Here is a 23,084-nt window from a genome sequence, read left to right as displayed (position 1 = left end):
AAGCATTAGCACAATTGCTTACAGATGGACTTTCTATATAGAAAAAGTGATTTCCCCCTTCTCTAACCTAGCGTTATTGCTGTTTTCCTAAGCTCAGGGCCTCTCACTTTGTTAATTTAACCTGAGTGTATTCTGGGGTGAGTTTATCCAGAGCTATTGATATTTCATTAGTTAGTTTGGGAAAACAAGCAAACAGAATTCCTAAACGCTTTTGATGCTGCTCAGTTCTTGTCAAGTACATGGGAACACTTGAATGTCCCAGTGTTTCAAACGGTTTAGATTCGGTTTTGGTTCTGGCTTTCTGGTTTTTTTACTTGTCAGTGATTTCTGACACTGGAATTACAAAGCCCAGTTTTGGAACACCTTAATCACACCTGAATCGCATTGTGCCACTGACCTGCATGCTCAAAAAAGCCAGATTCAGTGAATTTGGTTGTGAATGCTTTAAAAATGAGGATCAGTGATAGTCTACCAGCAAAAAGGGCTTCTTGGTGGAGAGCCAGCTCTGATAACCGAGGAACCATAGCTATACCTGCATCATTCTAATTTGAAGTTGAGTATTAACATGAAGCTGGCATCCATTTCTAAACATGTAACTTCATATTTAAGGTGTATTTCCCTGGGCAATGTCTTTTATGTAATTTAATGTTGCCTTTGCCGTAGCACCTGAAATGTCCAAGCTCAGCATCGCAGCCCTGTTCTGTCTGGTCCCTGTAGGAACAACCCCAGGCCAGAGTCTCTCCAGCGTTACAAAGGTGGTGTTCATCACCACAGTTCAACAAAGCCCCTAAATGCATCAGAGCCATTAAAGCACCATTTCACCAGCACAAGTATGTCTTTTCTCTATTAAAAATGTTGTAAATACCTTTCCAGTGACAGTACCATAGCAATAAATACTTTCAGAGTGTGGGCAGGCTTGTTTCCCAAGTGCTCTTGTTAGTGCTGAGGTTTATCATGATTGCCTCTGCAAGAAGCCTTCTCTCCTCTCTCACTAAGGCCCTCCAGATACGTGATGCACTTAATATTTCAGGGCCTCAGGTGTATTTTGCAGAACAACCAGGGGCAGCATCCAAGGTCTTAGCTCAGGTTACTGCTTGGCCTGCAGAATCATAGAATCATAGAATAGTTAGGGTTGGAAAGGATGTCAAGATCATCCAGTTCCAACCCCCCTGCCATGGGCAGGGACACCTCACACTAAACCATCCCACCCAAGGCTCTGTCCAACCTGGCCTTGAACACTGCCAGGGATGGAGCACTCACAACCCCCCTGGGCAGCCCATTCCAGTGCCTCACCACCCTAACAGGAAAGAACTTCCTCCTTAGATCCAATCTAAACTTCCCCTGTTTAAGTTTTAACCCGTTACCCCTTGTCCTGTCACTACAGTCCCTGATGAAGAGTCCCTCTGCAGCATCCCTGTAGGCCCCCTTCAGATACTGGAAGGCTGCTATGAGGTCTCCACACAGCCTTCTCTTCTCCAGGCTGAACAGCCCCAACTTCCTCAGCCTCTCTTCATATGGGAGGTGCTCCAGTCCCTGATCATCCTCGTGGCCTCCTCTGGACTTGTTCCAACAGTTCCATGTCCTTTTTATGTTGAGGACAACAGAACTGCACACAATGCTCCAGGTGAGGTCTCACGAGAGCAGAGGGGCAGGATCACCGGGCAGAAAACTGCCCAAATCCTAAATTTTACAAAGCAGAGTGGTCTGGATGCTGCTCCACAAGACCGCAGAGGGCTGATGTGCTGAGGAACACAAAGGCAGTGTCTGAACTGTGTTTCCCTAAAGCACAGCTTAGTTAAGAACTCCTTTAAGGGACACTGCTGGTTTAAGGTGCTGCAAAGCCCTGGGGTAGGGGGAGCTGGATGCCTGCTGTTTTGTGCTTTCTTTACCCTACCACTGTATCCTCTTCCTGAACCCCACATGAGCACATCCCTTTTCCTGCTTGCTCATTGGTGATGCCAATTGTGCTGCTGATCACCAGAAGCAGGGCATGTGAGCAGACATAGTTTGAGGAGGGGCCTGCTCAGCCCCTGTGTACACGTAGCCTAAGTCTTGCTGTGCATTTGGTGCCGCTGGTAAGGACCAGCTCGATGCAGCCTGAACTTTTCTACTCCATTTTTGGACTGTTTTTCTTGTGATATTTATTACTTCTCTTGTCTATGAGGTCTGGAGCCTGGTTAAAAACACTGATTGCTCCAGAATTGCCTCTGAGCTGGGGCTGAGGAGCCAGTGTGAGCAGGGACCAGATGCTGCGGGTATGCAGGGTTGCCTTGTGTTCCTCCAAACTTTCGTTTGCCCAACCATAAATCTTGTTCACAAAGTGCCCTGTGTGGCAGAATCCCCTCGGGGTGCTGCGCCGGGTGTGCTGTGCTCAGCAGCCCTGCCACAGGGCAACTTGGAAACATGGGATGAGCCACGTTCATGCCCAGGTGTCGAGCGATGGCTCCATGCAAAGGGGTCCCCAGCCCCGGTTCCACCTCATCCATGGGGGGATCAGGGCACTGACAGGGGATGTGTGTGAGGGCAGCCAGTTCGAGTGGCACTTCTGTGCTGTCAAACCTCAGAGCAAAGAGTGGGCCCTTCCCGTTTTATGGTCTCAGGAAGGTCAGATAACCCCACAACCCCAGCCCCTGGCCAAGCCCTCCTCTCCTGCCTCCCATAGACTTGTTGATGTCCCACCTGAACTCCTCTGTACCGTGACACTGGTGCCCTTCCAGGGCTAATCGATGTCTCCTTAGCACCCGGACCTCACTGTCAGACCAGCCATTTAAATTGTAAACCACTCAGCAAAGGTAGGCAGAATTAGATTTATTCCTGCATTGTTGAATAATGCAATATCCTTGTTGCACATAGAGAATCACAAACCGCCCGGCCTGGTTTTCCTATGAAAACATTGAACTTTTATTAAATCAAGACGGTTTTAAGGAACAGGGAAAAAGAAAGAAAAGCAAGCAAAACCAACTGAACCAGCTTTCGAAGCTGCCCTGTAGCCAAAACATCCATCTGAGAAGCTGAGGGGTTGATTTTGTCTGTTTGTTTGCTCTCCTGTTGGAGTGTATCACCAATAATTAAGAAAACACAGACAACAGATACGAGTTCAAACCCTTGCAATAGATTCGAGCAGTCTCTTCATCCTGCTGGGAGCTGCCTGCAGTTGGCAGTCTCCATCCACACGGGAACGCTGCAGCACGGGTTGGCTGGTCCCAGGCTCCAGGACAGGGTGAGCAGGGCTCCCAAGGACCACAGTCCTGGCCCTGCAGCCTTATGGGGTGGCATGAGCCAGGGGTCATGAGCAAGGGCAGGAGGGGAAAACACTCTCCAGTGGCACGGGTGTTGCTGCTTTGGGGTCATCGCCTTGTGCCTGGCAGGTGAGGCTCCCTTCAGGCCAGGATTTGGCCCTGTACCTATAAAACATGCCTGAACCATTAACAGTTCTTCCCGGGAAAGTGGTAGAGGACCCCGTGCTGGAGTTCAGTCAGAAAGGCTAGACAAAGCCCTGGGGAGCGGTCTGTGGGGAGCAAACCTGTATTGGCAGACAGCAAGATAAATTGGATGATCTAATAGTCCTTTTCCATCTCTAAGTTTTATGATTCATTTGTTATTTTAGCCATCTATAGATATTTTTTTATTTTACCCTAGAGGGGTTTCTTGAAATGTGTGCAATATATTCCCTAAAAAAAAAAAAAAAATCACTTAAAAAAGTCAGTGTTGCAGGATCCAAGGCACTGTCTCCTAAGCGTATTTGCTAACAAGCCACCCGGTGTGTAGAGGTTGAATGGGGGCTCCTATAGGTCAGCCGTGCGGGGCTGGTGTGGGATGGTCACAGCGAGGAGTGGGCGGTGTTAGAAGGGCGCAGAGCCTTGCAATGGTCACGGGCAGCTGAAGAAGGGATGAGTGATGCCTTGGTGGCTCCTGACCTCCAAGCCAGGCTGGAAGGACCCTGAGAGGGACTTGAGAAAGGCAGGAGGAAATCAGAGGAGAAAGTGATGGTGGAGTGAGGGGAACTCACCCAGCACTTTCCTCCCCTCTGCTCTCCCTACCACAAGTGTGGGGATACCCATCCTCTCCTCCAGAGACCATGTGGATAGGATGCTCAACCCTCGGGACTGCAGCCGCATCACCAGCCAGGCTGATGCAGGATGGGCTCTGCTGCTCATCGTGGTGAGGAGGAGCAATGGCAATTGAACACAGCTACAGGTGAGACTGCACCCGTCCAACCTTACCGAGCACAAGCCTGGACTCTCTGCCATGGAAAGCTGCTTCTCTTTCACAGTCAATAATCCATCAGGGCCAGGGTGGCAGCGGCGTGCGCCGCCGCACTCGGGCGTGTGACACATCACCCCACTCCCAGGGACCTTACGGGGGACGAGGGAGTGCTTAGGGAAACTAAGTGTTAAACAGAGCCATCCGTCTGAGGTGGAGCACTGGGAGAAGGGTGTTTGGGATCTCAATCATGCCTGGTTTATGGCTAGCGAGCCTTGAATTTGTGTGACAGCAGCCTAGTGCCTGGCTGTAGATTACACTGTAAATAACCCAGGCATGGAGTGGTCAGAGGAGCCAGATGAGGGAAAGGAAAAAGATCCGTAGAAAGCAACGCAGGGTGCGGAGCTGGATTTTCCTTTTTCCTTAGTTTAAGTGATTATTATTTAAGTGAAAGGAGGCTGCTAGAAATTGTTCCTGAGTTGTACTGAAACAGGCACACTCCTGTGGTTTTTCTATTCCCACAGCCTCCCCAGGTCAGTCTTTTTCTCCCTGCAGAGAATGGAAAGGGGGAAAAAAAAGGAAAGAAAGACAGAAAAGAAAAACCCACACAAAAATCAATCCATCAAATGTCATTACAGATTTATTAAGCCTGATGTAGAAAGACTTTTAACAGTAACATCTTCAGAAAGCATAAAAAGAGCACTTCTGTTCAGTCTTGTGCTTTGAAAATCTAAATATATTTTTATCATATAAATAATTCTTTTCATGTTTTAAGTGCATCTGTTTTTTTTTTTCTTTTTTTTTTCCTTTTCAAATTTCCATTTTACAATTGGCCAAAACTGAAGTCTGCATTGACTGAAATGAAGCCATTTGCAAAGCTAATGATGTTGTGAAGCATGTCTATGGTGAACCATATCAGCTAGATTTCAGAAAGGTAGTTCAATGAGTGCAGCATTAAAATGAGGGACAGCCTCCAGCAAAATCATAATTGAACACACCCAAGTCCTTAATGTCTGCAGTTGGGTTTCCTGATGCAAATTACGATAACATTTCAGATGTGAGCAGTCGCTTTCCAATAGCTGCAGTGGAAAAGAGACATTTTATGCCACAAAGGAAAGAATTACCATGTTTAAAAATGTAAATAATATATGTATAGAAACCTTTTTTATGGAAATGAGGCATTCAGGATTATGTGAACAGTTTGGGCTATTTTTTTTGCTTTTAAACACAACAGATAAAGATGTGTGATTTATTATTCAGGGCTTTAATTACAGTTCTAAAACTGCAGTGATTTTATTAAAAAAAAATATCCCTGGGCATAAAAAGTGCTGTTTTCTACGGTAAAGTTGAGGGATTTTTTTTTTGTTTGTTTGTTTTTTGTTTTTACAATGTATTCACCATGGTGAAAATGCAGAAATAAAAATCACCATGAACAGAATCATAGATTTCAATGCCGCAAAATCATACACAGAAATACATCTCAAATGCACTGGAATACAGTCGTCTTCCTGTATCAGAAAAGGCCTTAGATAAATACGTTTGACCTGATTTAAATTTAATGAGATACATAGTCCTGATTGTTAATAATTGGTTTGGGGGAACCCAAAACAATAAAAGCAGTAATCTCCTCTAGTATAAATTATACGAATTTATTTAGCAATCAACCAAAGGGGAAAAAAAAAGCCATTAACATTATCAATTTGTTTAGTTTAAGTTGGTTATAATAAGCAAATAATTTGAAGCAAAATTGCCAGCCTGCCTTTGAGAAAGCCAGGGAATATCGGGAAGATGCATCTCTGTGCTGATGCTTCGGGGCCACTAGGTGGTAGGGTCCTCCCAGCAGAAAGGGTTCTGCCATTGCAGGGACCATTCGTAATCATCAAACCCAAGTGAAACATGGTTTTGATTAAAACAGCCTGTTGGCTCAATAATCTTAGTAATTTTAAAAACATCCTTAATGTGGAAGAAGAACACTGCAATGTCAGAAATGGCCTTGGGGCCCATTATAAACAGCAACAAAATAAATAAGGAGGAGAAATGAGAGGTCATGAAAACAAAATTAAGCTAATGTTTCAAAGTTTGACAATTATGAATTGTTCCTCCAAGAAGATATTAAAAAAAATAATAATAATTCAGGCACTATTAGATAAAATACAAAGAGAATAATTGTACATGTATGAGTTTTCCCGTGGGACTAGCATGCTTTAAAAGCAAAACTTGACTTAGATTTCCCCTCTTCCCCCCGCCCCCCTTTATAGCCAGCAATTGGGCAGGTCTCATGCAAACACAGACTTGCATTTCAGAGTTCCTCCGAAAACTCATCTCGAATTCCTTTATGAGCCATTAAAAGATGATGACCAAGAAAACAAACAAACAGAAATTACAAGCATATTTTCTATATATAAAAAAAAAAAAAAAAAAAAAAGAGTATTTCCCATCATGGACCAATTTTTGTAGGAAACCGAAACAAGCAAATATAACAAAATCTGTGTTCAGAACATGGCAATAGAGTTAATATATACAAATATGTACAGTATAAAAATGCATCAAAGGCGCGACTTTTCATCCAAACAAGCTGCAGTACACAATGAAAAGCAGCTTGGCCCCCCCTCCACTCTAAGTATACAGGCAATATATTCTATACAGCATGCACTTGTTACAAAATGAGTGCAGAAGCACTGAAACATTCTACAGATAAAGTCACCGTGAGTCCTCTTGGAAAGGAGTCCCATTCGCGTTGTTCATATAAAAAATGTGTTTAATCTTTCCGGGTTGAGATTTGTAGTATATACAATTTTTTTTTTTTTAAAGAGAAATGAGCTTTTGATTTTTTTTTAATTATTATTATTTTTTAAACAAAATTCTAGTCCTAACACCATGGGTCACAGATGTAACCTGAAGATGCTGCCAGTAATAAACTTACTACATACCACAAGCGCTGGGGCAGAGCAAAACCATCAGATTTACTATTATGGCCACTTATGCTTTGTTATTTAGAATGGGGGTGGATCTCTCATGATTGCTGCTGACATATTCAGCATAATAAAAACCAAAACAAATGTACAGAAAAAAACCCCAAACACAAAAGGATTAAGAAGTGGTGCCTGAGCACTAGAGACAAAAGGGCACATTGTACCAGAGACATATGACAGTGAAGTACCCTGAGCCAAATAAGCACTGTTTAGCTTGTCAGCTTTTGCAACCTGTATTGCACATTCCAGCATTTGCTGCATTATAAAGCCAAAATACTGTGTTGTACATCCTGAAGATATCTGCTGCCTCACTTGGTGCCAGCAGTGCCCAGCTGTTACTTCAGCCCCAGCATCATTGCCTGTTCATGAGGAGAAACACACACCCACACACTGTGCCTTGTGTGTGCACAGGCATGCGAGTGTGTACAGGAGAAAGGGTCTGTATCTCACTGCAAATCTACCTTGATATATACAGTTATGTATTGTTTTAATGTTACATGAGTAGTTAGCAAGTGCCCATATAAATCTTCCACATTTGAGAAAATTGCAAGGATGTTTAAGTACTGTAAGTGCATCCCTCACCTGGGCTGATGCCCACGTGGGGATGTGGCTTTCAAGGAAAAGCATTCCTTGCATTTAGTGTAGCTGCATTTTTGCACGATGTTATTTTTGTTTTCTTTTTAAAATATTGATCTTTTTTCCGGCTATCTCATCTAACGAAAGAATTTGTTGCCTTTACTTAGATAAAAAAATAAAGTAAAAAAGAAAAAGCTTGCTCACCTAGATGGTACGGGCTCAAGTGGAGATGTTCGATCTGCCAGGATTAGTATTTAATCTGTTGTCTCAAACAGGGCTTTTTACAAAGGCCTGAAGACATTTCATGAGCTGAGAGTGATGATGAACTGGAACTTTATTACTCTGCAGTTAATTCCAGTGGTACAGCTATTTCACTTTTAAAAATGCTCTCAAAGAAAATATTGGACAGCACTTTAGTGCAAGAATCACCAGTGTCACCTTAAGCTTTATCTACTGAAGGATACCGGGATAAAAGTGCTTGCACTGGTATAAAAGTGGTCCAGCAAAGCAAAATAAGCTGTACCAGTATAAAGTGCTTTATAGAGATACAACTGTTTTTACATGAGGACTTTCACCAGCATAGTCACATCAATAACAAAGTTTTGCACTCACTTCCCTGACATAACTATAAAACTTCTGAAGTGCAGCCTGTGCCTTAGATTTAATCTGCACTGAGCTAGAGACTGTTTGCTGAAGATGTTTTCAAAACCATCTAAACATGGCAGGAATCCCAGGTTAGGAGCATAAGGACAGTGTTTGGAGTCACGTAGGCAGAGGGTAAATATACTGAATTCAAAAGAGTAGCTCTGGATTTACACTGGAATAAATGCATTCAGAATCTGGCTTCTGTGTTTTAGATATTGGTATAAAGCTGAACACTGAAATGAAGTTGGAGGGAGGCGGCTGCAGGGAGGATTAGGAACATGCTGGCACAACACGGCACAGCGCGTGTGGGATGCACACCCAGGTTTTATGCTTGGCACGTGTTCACTTGCAAAGGTATGTTGGCTTTTTATTATCAGCATAAACTCATTGTTTTTATTCTGTATTCTTTCACTTCAGCAGGCAATTGGGGAATAAAATCCTTAATTTCTATGTGCTTGTGTGAAGTCAACCACTGCAGGGAATAATTAAGAAGAAAAAAGAAAATCCAGGAAGCATTTCTTTCTGGAATAACTACACAATGGCTCATCAGGGCCATCAACAAAGAGACTTATCTTGACTCCAGGTGCTGACAAATTAGGGCCTCAGCTTGATGAAACGTGAATTGGAATATACCTTCAGATGCATGTCATTTATTCTACAGGTACAACTTTCAAATGTTCTATTCACTGTGGTCTAATGTCACATATCAAAAGGCTCAGTTTACACCTCTCAATGTCCAGCTCCAACTCTTCAGCACCGTCACTGGAAAGTTTTTAGTTTTAGTGAAATTCAGCAAACTCTTATTGATCATTCCCAACTGAGGACAGAGGTTTGGCAAAAAAGAAAGTTGTAACCTGTGGAATCAATTGTGAAGGGAGAGCAGGAAAAGCAGGCCAGCAAAACCACACTGTCAATGACCCCATTGTGGCTTTGAAACCGAACAAAAAGCTGGTCTGAAGCCTCCTGGATGGCCAATAGCCAGGAATGACAACTCTATGTAGCTCCTAAACACACTTCCTGGGAGCAAAAGTAATATGTTAGGTTGTACTATGAGAAGATGGGCACATATCAGTAGCGCTTTTCAAAATATATAGAGGTGGTTATATCAGTGCTCTTGCTTGGGGACAGATGGCCTCTAAAGCCTGCTGTAATTGCAACATATTGATCTGGAATCTGTGATCAATACTGTCTTTATAGAGAGAATTTTAAATATAAATTGCATCGTATATCTGTTTGTGAAGGCAAAAGTCCTGTGTGACGAGATCCAACTCCACTTAGCCACAGCGCTTTCTCCAGCCTGAGGGCTATGATGGCAGCAGAGAGGTGACAGTGGCCTCAGCCCAGCCTGGCCTTGGGCACTGAACAGAGTCATTTTTTCCCTGGGAGTAAATCTCTGCCAAAATGAGGTTGCCATCTTCCATCCCCTTGTGTTTTCTTAACAGGTTTGATTGCAAGACAATATTCACAGCCAGACCAAAGCAACTGGTTGACCTGAGTAGCTGTGCTTGAACCAGAGCAGCACCTTCATGGCAGGATTGGGCCATTGGGAATTAGCAGAGGGCAATCCTCCAGAAAGGAATTGTCCCCTTGGGTAGCTGTCACACAGGAGCTGCCCTGCACAAAAGCTCTGTTCCTTTCATACTTTCCTGCTAACCAAGGGCAGCTCACTTTCCTGTGAGAACACCCCTTTCTACTTTAGGAACTGAACTGTGGGTATTAATTAGGCAATAAATCTGGCTTTTTATCAGGACACAATTAAGGAAAGAAAAAAGGACCAAAAATTGACGGAAACAATCCTTGCCACCTGAATGTGTTAGGGCTGACTCAATAGCCTGTAAAACTGGCTTGGAAGGCTTCAACCCCTATCGTGTTAATACATAATTATTGATTTTTAAAATGACTCCTTCCATCCTCCATGATCTCTAAGAAAGCTAGGGAGGTCAGTCTTGTAAATACTTTCACAAGTAGGTAATAAAGCCCATGACAAGTTGCATTGACAAGTAATCACTGGGCAGGTTTGTTAGTAGATTCTCAGAGAGCTTTTTTAAACCAACAATTATTATTGTACTAATGACAGCCAATTTTAAAAGTAAGTGTCCTTCTCCCTCTCAGCTTAAATAATAAGGTCCTGGAAAAAACACCTGAGTGCGATTCACTGAAATTCTTGTATATTAGGCTCCAAAGAGATGTTAATTACATCTCCCTCTTTTAAAACAGTGCATGTTTGTTAAGGTGATATGGCTTAGTCTGACATGGATGAAGGCAGAAAGGGAACTATGGTTTCTGAATAAATCTCTCAAAGCAGTGCATAAGGGTAACACTTCTTACTGCTTTATTGCAGTGCAAGAGCATAAAGAGCTTGGATATGTGGTGTATCAATATGCCACTTGCTAATAAGCAAGGATTTGAATCATAAATATTTTGCTGTTTGATCACCAGGCTTTTAATTAATGTTTTGATGATCTCCAATAAGAATAAAAGTCAGAACGATAGATATTGAGTAGATACAACAGAGAAAAGATGCAATGATTTTCTGTGTTACCTGATTTATATGACAGATAAACTATCAACTCATCCAGTTTCATACAGAGAGAGAGGAGAGACATACTTTTTTTATATCATATTGTAAAAAAAAAAAAGTCACTTAATTCAAATGTGTACCTAAAATGTTCCCAGAGGACAGCGATGCAGGCAAAATAATCAAGGTTTAGCACTGTGTAATAAAGGTTTGTGGCCAGATTTTAAATGAAGTAGCTATTCCCACATTTGCCTGTGTTGGAGTAAAGCTTCCTGAGCAGAACATGCCTCTGGGACAGCAGAACCTCCCTTGGGTACACCAGTCCTCAGCTGCGGAGTCCCAAGTGCCAGCACAGTTGGGGATGTGAGATGGTGGGACCATGTTTCCTATCACCACCCCACTGCTCACTGGGTTTGGGGCACCAGGAAAGCCTCTTTTCTGCCAAAATCGAGCAGCTGGTGCCCCAAAGAGCCCCAGTCTCGGATGTTGCGGGCCACCCTCTTTCGGGAAGAGTGCTCCTCACTCCCAGCAGCAGCCCATGTTGGCATCTGTGTGGCTCAGACATGGCAAAGCATACTGCACAGAGGGTTTCTACCAAAGCACATGGCCCAGCACAGGGCACAGGATCAGGGTCATCTGAAGTCAGTGGGAACATCACCCATTGGGTGCCACAATAAGCCAAATATTTTTCCTAGAGCATCCAAAAAAGAGTGGGGCTGGAGATAGAAACACACATGGTTTACCCCAGGAGGCATTTTACCATAGTGCTCGCTGCCTTTGGGTCTGGGGCACAGGACCCACTTGTGCAACTTCACATAACAACTCTGAACTGGGCTGTGCAATTTAACAGCTTCTGAGGAGCTCAGTGCTAATGCATTGATTTTGCTTTAATAGAATTTTGTTGTCAATGGCCGGTGCTCAGCACGGCGCAGGCTTCAATCTTAACCCATCTGAAGGCTCTGCTCGTTTCCAGTTGAGCTCCGTTCATTTCCAGTTGAATAGGTTAAGCAAAGACAGACCTCACTGTTCTCAATTCACTTTATGATCCTCCCATCATAAAAAATAATATCAGCACCTTGCTTTTCATGTCAGAACTACATTTGAGCTGCTATTCCCTATGCCCATGAGTAAATCCCATAAAAGCCGCCCCGTTGTACTGTCGCTATTTTTCCTTGTGGATGATTGATTGATGGATGAGTGCTGACACTTCAATGAAGCTATTTCGACTGCCATCTCAATCCGATGATGTGAGGGGTATATTTTCTGTCCATGCCTCATTACTTCAGAATGACATTCCTGGAACTTCATTTACTTTTTCCCTCCTTCCCTCAAGCGCCATATTTTTTCCCATCTAGGTTATGCATGCCATAAAAAAAGCAATTTGCTATTATATGTGGCATAAGGGCAACACTTTCCCTAGGAGGTAAATAAGAAGGGCCTTTTTTTTCTCCTCCATCTTGAGTTTAGGGATCATGTCAAAATTTCCCAAACAATGCCAAAACAGGCCCTCTGCACAAGCCACAGGGAATGCAGTAAACATGTTTAGTCTGATTTCGTGAATGCTGCACTGCAATTATATCCTTCAACATCTAAACAAAAACAACAGTAAAAGATACCCCAAAGCCCTCTCTTATTTAAGAATGATCCTCTTCTCAACTTGTGCCTAGCATACTTTGAATATTTCATTTGCAATGGAGTAGTGATTTGCAACCTGATGCAGACTTATTTTTCCTTTGAGGATAAGGGAAGTTCACCGTTCGACGCAGAGATGGGTTTGGCTACTGGAGGTTGCTTTCGCTGCAAGGAAATGCTCAGTGAGAGCGAAAAGGGCTGTGCCTGATTTTCCAAGCAGGGCACTAGGTAACGCGAGACTCGTGACTTTAGCATATCCTGGAAGATTTTGTGAGTTGACTCGGGACCCGATTTTAATCTGTGTAATACAGTATTCCCGTTAATAATAATGTATAATTAAGACATCCGTTAAAAATCCATAACGTTAATTTAATGGAGAAAATCTAATACAGTTCTATTGGAATTTTTACGTTAAATTAACTTTAACGGGCTTTTAATGGATGTCTTAATTAGATCTCATTATTAACGTGAATATTCCACAAATTAAAATGGGGACCTCAAAGTTTTAATGAAAAAAGTTACAAGCACAAATTTGAAATTGCCATCTTTGTAGCCCCCTTCTCCCCAGGTCTCGGTTGACTTGAAGTCAGCTGTGCTTCCCAGCCCATCTGTGCCAGGTCGGCCGGAGAGCATGAAGACCAGATTCTGATCTCATTTCTGGTGGCATAAATCCAATGCAACTCCACCGACTCTAACAGAGAGCTTCAGATTTACACCCATCTAACTGAGAAAGGAATTCTACTTTTTTTCTTTTATATCTATATATAGATATTTATATAGTGATATTTATATATAGATATACCTATATTTATATAATGTTCAATAATCTAATAATAGTACTTTTGTTTTAAAAATCACTCCATCGCATATGTCTCGTCGTAAACCATAATGGAGATTTAAATATATATATATATCTGAGGAATAAAACAAACTGAAAATAATCCATTTCAAACAAATCTTTGGCAGCAACATGGTTAAGCATAACTATTTGAACAACTTGCACAGAAGATTAACATTGTTCAGAGGTTTTTTGGCTCAGAATCTGTTTTAACTTAATAATTCTTGTACTTACTGTGATGTATTGATCCCTAGTGCAATGACTGGATTGGGCAACCCAGGTGCAACAGTAATAGCTGCACAGAATAGAAACATTTCCTTTAGACAAACTATCCCAAAGGGGTTATAAATAGGAAATGGACATTACCATGAAAAGTAAAGCTTCCAATGTGACTGCATCTTGTGTAGCACACTTGGACATTAAACTATGAAGATTTTTTTTTTCCTGTCAAGTGTTACAAATTGACGAAATAAGTACATCAATGTTCTCAGTCATTATCTTACTTCAGTGGCACTTTGTTTTAGTGACAGCAAAAAGGGACAGTGGAGACCAGACAGCCCCAGTGCAGTTTATCAATGAAAATCTAATATCGTCCATAAGCAGGGGAGTGGAAATCAATACTTCATTACCAAATTGTTAGTGAGGATGAAGAAGAATAGCTGGAGTTTTTTTGGCAGTCTTCTCGGTCCGGGTTGCTGTGAGTTCAATGTCAGGATTGGAGTGCCGTGCAGGGTGCGGGAAGCCTGGGCTGGAGAGCTGGAACTAAGGCATTCGTCCTGCAAGCAGAATATTAATAACTATTATTATAATAACTATTGTTACCAAGTTTCCAATCGCTATTCCAGATTTTATTGAATGCCTACTTTTATCAATAGAAAATTCTGGAAATGAGACAACTTTGCTTTACTTTGTTCACCCATAGGCTGAAAAAAAAGCAAGGACACAGGAGTGAGAATAAAAGCCCCCAGATCCTCAGGTCTGTAACTGTGTGGGGATTAGTGGGCAAACTCCAACTGATGCTGTGGCTCTGCCTGGACCACTGAGTGTGCTCCTCTGCATCTCTACTTTTCCCCCATGTCACTTAAACCTGGACACTATAATGAGCTTCTTTCTGCTACCAGCCAAGATATACTCTAAAATCCTCATGGTGAGTTCAACATCTTGGTACCCACATTGCGTTTAATTACCCGACTATAGCTGTGTTATTTCTGGTTGTTGTGGCACCTCCCCAGCTTTAAAAGCCTCCGTTCTTTCAACGGACCTTTTCCATTCTGCAGCTACTAAAAGTGCTAAGTGACTCGAGTTGTGAAGTTGCTTCTACATAGAGACAGAAGGTGCTTGTTTTATTTAATTTCAAGATGTGGGTTTAAAAGTTCAGCCCAAAGTAGAGTTCTTTTTCACTTATAACCTGGGAGAAAGATACTGTGAGAAGCAGTAGAAAAAACAACTGGAAAAATAGGGTGAGAAATGAGGCAGGCAGTAAGTACAGTGAAAGTCAATCGGCAGAGAGCATAGAGAAAAAAAGACCAGCAGAAGGCAAAGAGAAATATGGTACTGAAAAATATATTATCTGTTCAAGGCCATGGACATTTCAGCAAACACAACTCAAATCCTGCGGTGTGTTCCCTGTGTTCTGGCTAAATCAAGTGGAAATTCAGTAGTAGCTTTAAATAAAGTAAAATAAACTCAGCTTTCAAAAGAATTCCATATGAAAACAAAAAAGTCCATTGACTTCATGTTATTTAGCTCATAATTTGGTTTGTTTTACAATATCTTCACCTTTTCAGTTTTCACAGTGATGCTGAGTTTTGCGTTGGCAACCCAAACCTGCTATGGAGAAATTGCTGGAAGGGAAGAAGAGGTTTTGGCAGCTGAATGTAGAGGCTTTTGGCAACTGAGGATGCCTGGAAGCCAGTCTGAAATTGTGGTGAATACCTTAGGTCCACTTAAAAGATATTAAAAGCAATCCATGTTGACACTTTAAAATGTTGTCTTTAGGTTTCAGAGGTAAGGCTCCAGAGCAATTCACACTTTGCAAAGCTACTATTTTTCACTGCAAAGGGACAAAGCTCTGTCAGTTTACACCTTGTTTGAATTTTAAAGGAATCCAGAAGCCTTACTATTGCAATGCCTAGAGCTGAAATACAGTAATGCCATGAGCTGGCTCTGCTTCTGCCCAAGCTCTCAGCTGCAGAATCACCCTCTGCAAACGGTCCGAGTGCAGACTGCAGAGGTGGTACAGGCACTGGAGTTTACCTTTCTGAGTAGATTTTTGCAGCCTTCACCAGGATGAAAGCTACCTGTGGCATGCCATGTTAGTCCTGCCTTGGAGCATACCAAGCTCTGTAGCAGCTCTGACATGCAGAGCATCTGCCTAACTCATGGATGCGGGAAACTATGGGCTGGTCCAGCATAAGCCAACAAGAAGGGCAGTGGTGAAAGGGCTGAAGCAAGAGCGATAACTCTTGATTAATTCAATTCTGTCTCCAGAATGCCATTAGGACAATTAAGCAGCATGTAGTATTACTGAAAGTGCTAAATCTGGGAAGTAGACTTGGTTTGAAGCAAAGTAACTGCAGAGTACTGGTTCCCTGCCAGTGGGAAATATTTATCAAGGGCTTGGACTGGAAAACTGAGAAGCCAAACTCCTGCCTCCTTTTCTTTTTAGTTCATTGCGAGGAAGGCCCTTAGGCTTTTTTATTAGACCAGGTTAGTAATATTCCCAGTCACTCCCCTATCACAAGGGTAGCATGTACAGAGCAACATTAAGGACACTGTTAGACCTTGGTAGAGCTCACAGAGGCACATCAGACAGGGTGTAGGTCTACAAGAAACACTTCTGGCAACAAACCCACTCCAGTCCTTGCTCCTTCCTATGATTTCCACCCTATGGTATGACAATCTCCAGCAGGAGTGCCCAATTCAGGGCTAGGGCTGCACAGCCAGAGGGGAAGGCTGGAAACCTCTTCAACTGGTCTTGCTGCTGGAGGAAAGGTTAAGAGGGAACAAGGCACCCGGGAGCCGGAGGAGATCCTCTGCACTGCTGTGTGTGTGCAGGCAGGTACGGTTCAGCACTGCTATAAAAGCCATTTGTGACAACGGTACAAACTTTTGGGGCTAAGTGTCCATACACTTGACTAATGGTACTATCCGTGCATGATTAAAATCAGCTGGGACTTGGTATTGATTTCAATGGGATAAGTACTTCACCCCGAGGTCTTTTGGCCAACCAAAGTCTCCATCCTTGGGTTTTTTTCCTTGCATTGATATCACTGCAGGCTGGAACAGGACTTTGGGAAATTAATTAGTGTGAGCCCTGATCAATAAGGGTCATAGTTTATGTATTTCATTATCAAGTTGCTAAGAGATTCAGGGAGTATGTGGAGAGCTTGTCACCCACAGTCTGGGGCATAGCAGCTTGGACATTTAAACAGCACTTGATGGGCAAACTTTGCTGCTTCCTGGGCTGTTGTTGAAATGTAGTTCAACCCGTACCATAAAGAAAACCCTATCGCTTAAATTATGTTATGAAAACGTGGTTGAGGGTGTTCATTATGCTGATGTCTTGTACAGCATATGTGAAATATCAGTTGCAGATCCTGAAGCTTTGCTTTTATTTAACATTAATTATCAAGCCATCAGCAGATGTGAAAAGTTGTATCTATTTTAATGCAGATGTGTCAGGACTCAGGATTCCTTCTACCAATCACTTTCCCGCTCCTTGCCCGTGGCACAGCTTCCCTCTCCTCATTCGGATCTTGCTGTACAAACACAGCTGTGAAACTTCTGAAATAGGAGCTCTCAAACATGTCTGCGATCCGAGACAACTGTCAACTGCACGTTAACAGCTAATCGCCATGTGTCCGGCCTTCGCGGGCTGGCACCAGCACTGCTCAGCTGTGCTGCTCTGTCCCCACATGGCTCCTGGCTCCTGAGAGCTGTGGTGAGCTCACTCACACGTGCCAAACCCCATGCTTTTGTTCTCTCCCTCTAGCCTCCTTTCCACCTTCTCTCCATGGCCAAAAGCCACACTAACCAAATGACACGGGCTGTCTGCTCATGGGGTGGTTTTCAAGCCCTTCACTTGGGGATTGCTGTCACTGGTTTTTGGGTTCAGCAGGAGCACACCAATCACTTGAGTGGCACAGTCCAAGGTCTGGTGGTACTCTAGAGCCAGGCAGATGACAGCAGGTTTATGTGTTTATAATGTTCTTTTTTGTGTTCCCAGATCCTTGCTAATATAATTTTATCATCTTCTATTAGTGTAATGGGATAATAAAAGTGACAGTATGTACCTGTGATCCACCCACCACAGGCCATGGGAGTCTATGGATCAAAATCTTTTCATGCTGCTGCTGTACCTATAGTAATATATTATAGGACTCTTAAAAGGCCAAAAAGAAAGACACAGACAGTCCCTTTGTGGTTACCAAACATGTTATCTCTAGATGTCATTTTTGACCTACTTTTGCTAGATTTTTACAGCAGTAGAAAATCTGTTCCTTAAAGAATCATGCTTACGTGCATAATACCTAGATAAGGAGAAAAAGCAAATCTGGATATATTTTATTTCATTTAGGACTCCTCTCACCATGAATTACAATATTACTGACTCTAAATGCCTTCTCGTTACCCATAATTATAACTAAAATTATATCAATCTAAACAGTAACTACTCAAATGATTCATCCTGATTGTAAGGAGCATGCTCTCTTAAGTTATGCCTGCCCATCCATTTTAAAGCCTTGTGGCAGTAATAGCTTTACAGAAGGTCATTTAACAGCACATTAAATAAATAAACAGAACATATTTGTTTCAGAAATCACACTCTAGCATGGTGGGAAACATTTTGGGAGAGGTAAGAATAACCCTTGTGAAAACTAATACTTTCAGCTCTTCGTTCTTGCTGAGGGTGCCACCCAGACACATGCAGAGGCTTCATGCGATACCAGCAGAAAATGGTCCCTAATGTCCTTTATAATGAAGGGTTGTTGTGCCGAGAAGCTGCACTGTCTACAGCAGAGGAGTCAGCTGCTGGCCAACAGAGAACAGGGGGAGAGGAGGACACACCAGCACAACTCACCATGGCAGGTCCCTCTTGTGTCCCTGCAGAAGGTACCAGGCTTCGTGGATCCAACCTGAGCCACCAGACACGTGGAGAGGGAAGCATGGAAAAAAGTCTGCCTTATTGTAAGACATATGTGACCTAAGCTTATGAGAATGTGGGACAAGATAATGGAAAAGAAATGCGGGCTTTAGCTCAGATGTTCCTGGGGTGTGTCTGCTTAAATAGAAAGTTCCCTGGCTGCAGTAACACCCAGGTGGCGGAGTTCAGAGACATCACTGCCTGGGATGATGGAAACTACATTTAATGAAAACTTGAAGCCATTAAGTTGCATTTATCTCAGAAAACTCTTTGTTGAAGATACTTCGTTAAGAGGCTGAGGCCAAGGCCAGATAAAAGACCCTGGGATTTCAGCAGCAAGAGCATCAGAACACATATCCGTAGCTGGTGCAAAACACCTCTGTAGGAGGTCAGTGGAGTTATGCTGATTAACCTCAGCTGGTCTGGCTCAACAGCCTTGTGATATAAAAGAAAAACCTGCTTGAAATGTGCCGAAATAACCCAAAACTTTCTATTTTTTTTTTGAGTTTCTTGTTTCCCGAAACTTCTGATATCTGTGTATGTAGTTTTGTATGACAGATTTTATTAGCTGTGACCCTGGTTGAGCAAAGCTGTTCAGCATATGCCTATTCGTATTGTGCACAGTGCAGTGAACACAGCGATCCATCTCTGCCAGGAACTGTGGACTAATGGTACCAAACACCATGGCTGGGCTGCTCAGATACAGCAACACTGACATTTTAGGGGCATGCTTGTGTGGGCAGCCATGTATAACCAGTCAGGCCACCTGAGACCTAAGAGAGATGCAAAAATACTATAGCTTGTGTACAAATATAAATATATTTTATATGCAAGTATATATATATGTACTTGTAGACAAAAAGCAGCCCAGTTAGACCTACTGAATATGTACAGCAGTGCCCAGCTCACTCGGGTTACTAGACATCCCTGAACAAATACAGTTAGATCCTCCAAATCCACCTGAACAGCATGGCTTGCAAAAATGCTGACATGTTAGCCTAAGCAGTTCCCCAGAGAGCAGGCACTTTCCTCTGTGAATGACTAGAAAAAGATCCAGCAGTATCTTAAAAGCAAGAATGATGAGGCACATCCCCAAGAGACAGAGGTGAATAAAAGACATTCACCTTAATAATAATAATGATGATACCTTAAGGGGGCCTGTAAGAAGTCTGGATAGGGACTTTTTACAAGGGCATGTAGTGATAGGCCAAGGGGAATGGCTTTAACCTGCCAGAGGGGAGACTGAGATGAGCTCTTAGGCAGAAGCTCTTCCCTGTGAGGGCGCTGAGGCGCTGGCACAGGGTGCCCAGAGAAGCTGCGGCTGCCCCATCCCTGGCAGTGCTCAAGGCCAGGTTGGACACAGGGGCTTGGAGCAAGCTGCTCCAGTGGAAGGTGTCCCTGCCCGTGGCAGGGGTTGGAACTGGATGAGCTTTAAGGTCCCTTCCAACCCAAACTACTCTGATTCCATGAAAGATGCAGCAAGGGTGGACGTGAGCACTGCTGGCTGAAGCTGCCCCAGTCCTCACCAGTCCCCACCATATGGTGCTGTAGGTCAGGGAGCTATTTAGGTTGAGAAAAATCAGCGAGAATAATCTTTTCCTTCCTGATAGCTTGAGCAATCTAGATCTTTGCACAGACGCAGGCAGCTAAGGAAGGGATGCCAGGTATAGGGATGGCAGAGGAGGGACAACTGGCATTGCTGACAGTAGCAGTGCATGCTCAGCCCATCTTCTTTTACTTCAGAGGTAGCAGGAGAGGAAGGGAAGATAACGAGCTGTGTGCTAAAACCTGGCTCCCACCCCCAGAGATCTGGTGTGCATGGCTCTAGGCAAATCATTTCACTTCCCCACATGCCTCAGACTTTTTGCTGGATAGATGGAGTCAGACAAAATTTGGGGGCTGCAGCTCCCCGTGTCTTCAGAGAGACACAATGAAAACCTAGGCTGTGGAGAGAGTGGGATTCCTGCCACTTGTCCTGAGAAAGGCCAGGATTTCTGCTTCGGCCTCAGGGTGCCATAGGATGCACATGTGACAAAGAGCACACAACACCTAACGGGCACAAAGTATCCTGACACCCAACTGGTCTGTCTTAATCACTTCTGCACATAGACAGAGTCCAATCCAGCGGTATCTGGAAGGATCACAGGCTTGTATTTAGAAAAAAATATATAGAGAGAACATTGAATGTTTGTTTTTTGCTATAAATAAAGTATAGTCACCGAATCACAATATATTTGAGAGCACATGTGATTGACAGCCTATTCTTGGAGGAAAAAAAAAAAAAAGAAGTGCATTTTTTGGCAAAGTTTGCTAAAGATTAAATTGTTCATTGTACAGGGCACCATCTGCCCTTGGAGAGAGATTTAGTTGATGGCAGCTGCAACCAAAGTGTGGAAGATATAGCTGAATTTCTGGTTTCTTTTCAACTAGCAACTGTCATTACAGGTCACATGCAAACTGTGTCATTTTCTGTGACAAGCAGGTTCTGTAGATTTGGGTGCTCACTACATTTTAAAATGCCACCTGTATAGATCCCACAAGAGAAACAGCTTTTGTAACACACCTTGGGAAAAGGGAATTTAGAGCAGATTAAGACAAAGCAATTATGGTGCAATCATCTTGAACACACCGGCGGTGGGTTCAGGTTCCAGGTTTACATGGATGGAGGTCAGGATGTACAGGCAGGTCGCTCACAACTAGATTTCCTCAATTAATTTAGTTGCTTACAAAGGGCAAATTGTCATCTGCAAGTGTTTACCTGACTGCTGTGTAATTCCTCAGTTGCCTCCTTGTTTTCCTGTGCTGTAATTCCTGGTTACACTAAAGTCCACATTTTTCAATCCTGAAGAGAATTTCTCAGTCATCAAACAGAGGCTTTTGTGGGTGGATTTTCCCCTAACCCCACCTATGAGCTGTGACATTAGAATGTTTAGAGTCTCCATGAGACAGTAAAGGCTACTCAAGAGTGGGGAGATGCTGATCCTACCTCTGCATTCAGAGCTGTTTTGCTATTACACAAAACTCATCTCTGGCTAAAGCCAGCACATCCAGCAAGGAATTTGTACGTCCTCCCTCTCTCCTGAGCATGGAAACTCTTCTGCTAGAGAATTATGTTCCCTTTCTTTGCTGAACAAAACGGGAAGGGAGAAGTTAAGAGCACGCTGGTAGATTTTATTAGGACTAGGAAACAAAGCAAAACAAAAAAGCAAACCCAAAGCTCTTTCCTTTCATCCCCGCCTTGCTATGAAAATGCCTTCATATTTCCAGGCTTGCTGACAATATTTCAGGATGGTACATCACACACTGTCTCCTCTGGAACAGCAGACATTGTCAGTGCTGGGAGACAACTACTCTCTGGATTGTACTTCACAAGGATTCTGTATAAAGCATTTCTATAGAAAAAAAGGTTTCTGAAATTCGTGAGTCTCAGCCTTGCAGACAAGGATGAGTTCTGCTTAATTTTCTTCTGATGATTTCCACATTTCCTACAAGAAAAACAACAGCTACTATTGCCTTAAGACAGATGAACGAGTTGTAACACGCCTAGATGTAAGATATGTTTTCTTTCACATGAAAGAATTTGCAGGACATAAATTTGTTCTTAAGGTTATTCTGTGCAGTTTAAGCTTGAGGTCTATCACTTTTTGTCGTGGTAGAACGGGATCATGTTTTGAAACAGGATCTGCCACTGCTGGTGAATTTTTGACAAATCTGGGGTGATTAAATCTATGGTTTTGGATACGTTTGGTTTGGGTTTTTTTAATGGTAGAGGCTTGGCCTTTCCAGAAAAATATTGTTCACGGTTTGAGGTGTCAGCACATCTTCCTGATTGCTCTGTGATGGGCTCAGACCAAGCCAGACCGCCTAGGAAGGCTCATGCTTCCATGCTTCTTTCTGCTGCAGAACAGAACCACACTCAACCCTTGCCTTTCCTTAGGCAGATGCACCTATTTCCATTCGTGATTTGACTGAGCCCATGGGTTTTTAGGATCAGGACCTTTAAACAGAGAGACAGAAAAATGCTTAAAATCTAAGACTGTGTCTGTTTGGGTTAGTTTTGTAGGAAAGGAAGACTGCTTGTGTCAATCAGTCTGCAATATGCTGGTTTGCTTCTGTCTTTGTGAGGGAGAACTTAAAACACGAATTCCCACCTTAAAAACCAAAGCAGTGCACTCAGTGTGAGCTACAAGTAAATCACCTACTCTGTGGTGCCAGAACTGCACATGCTCTTCTGCTGCTGATTTATCTACAAAATATATCACATGCCAGTTACTTGAATTAGGATCATGGGGAGAAGGGAATCATTAGAGAGTAGAAGAAACTCTAATGCATAAAAAAAACTTATCTGTTTGTCTCCTCTGCGATGCCTGTTTTATTTCCTCTTCACGCACTGACAGTACTGATGAGGCAACGGATGCTGTAATCCTAAGCAATGGCTTTTAGGGGTGGCACCATTGTGGTTGCAAATGTTTGATACAGCAATAGCTTTGAATTTCCAGGCAGGGCCTTTTTCCCGGTCATTGCAATGTGCTTAGTGGTGCTGGTAGGTGATTG

At 43.0% G+C, this 23,084-nt stretch overlaps 1 protein-coding gene across 1 annotated transcript in view; it reads right to left on the bottom strand.

The window, feature by feature from the left end:
- Positions 1-4,825: 4,825 nt before the first annotated feature.
- Positions 4,826-23,084, bottom strand: part of TSHZ2 (teashirt zinc finger homeobox 2) — a 228,114-nt gene continuing 209,855 nt past the window's right edge. Inside the window, exon 3 of the mRNA XM_065692042.1 lies at positions 4,826-14,160. The gene's annotated coding sequence lies outside the window, so the exon portion shown is untranslated. The remainder of the gene's footprint in view (positions 14,161-23,084) is intronic.

The sequence above is a fragment of the Lathamus discolor genome, chromosome 11 (genome assembly GCF_037157495.1).
Source record: "Lathamus discolor isolate bLatDis1 chromosome 11, bLatDis1.hap1, whole genome shotgun sequence".
NCBI lineage: Eukaryota > Metazoa > Chordata > Aves > Psittaciformes > Psittacidae > Lathamus > Lathamus discolor.
The sequence above is the reverse complement of the archived record's forward strand: the minus strand, read 5'-3'. Positions and strand labels throughout refer to the sequence as shown.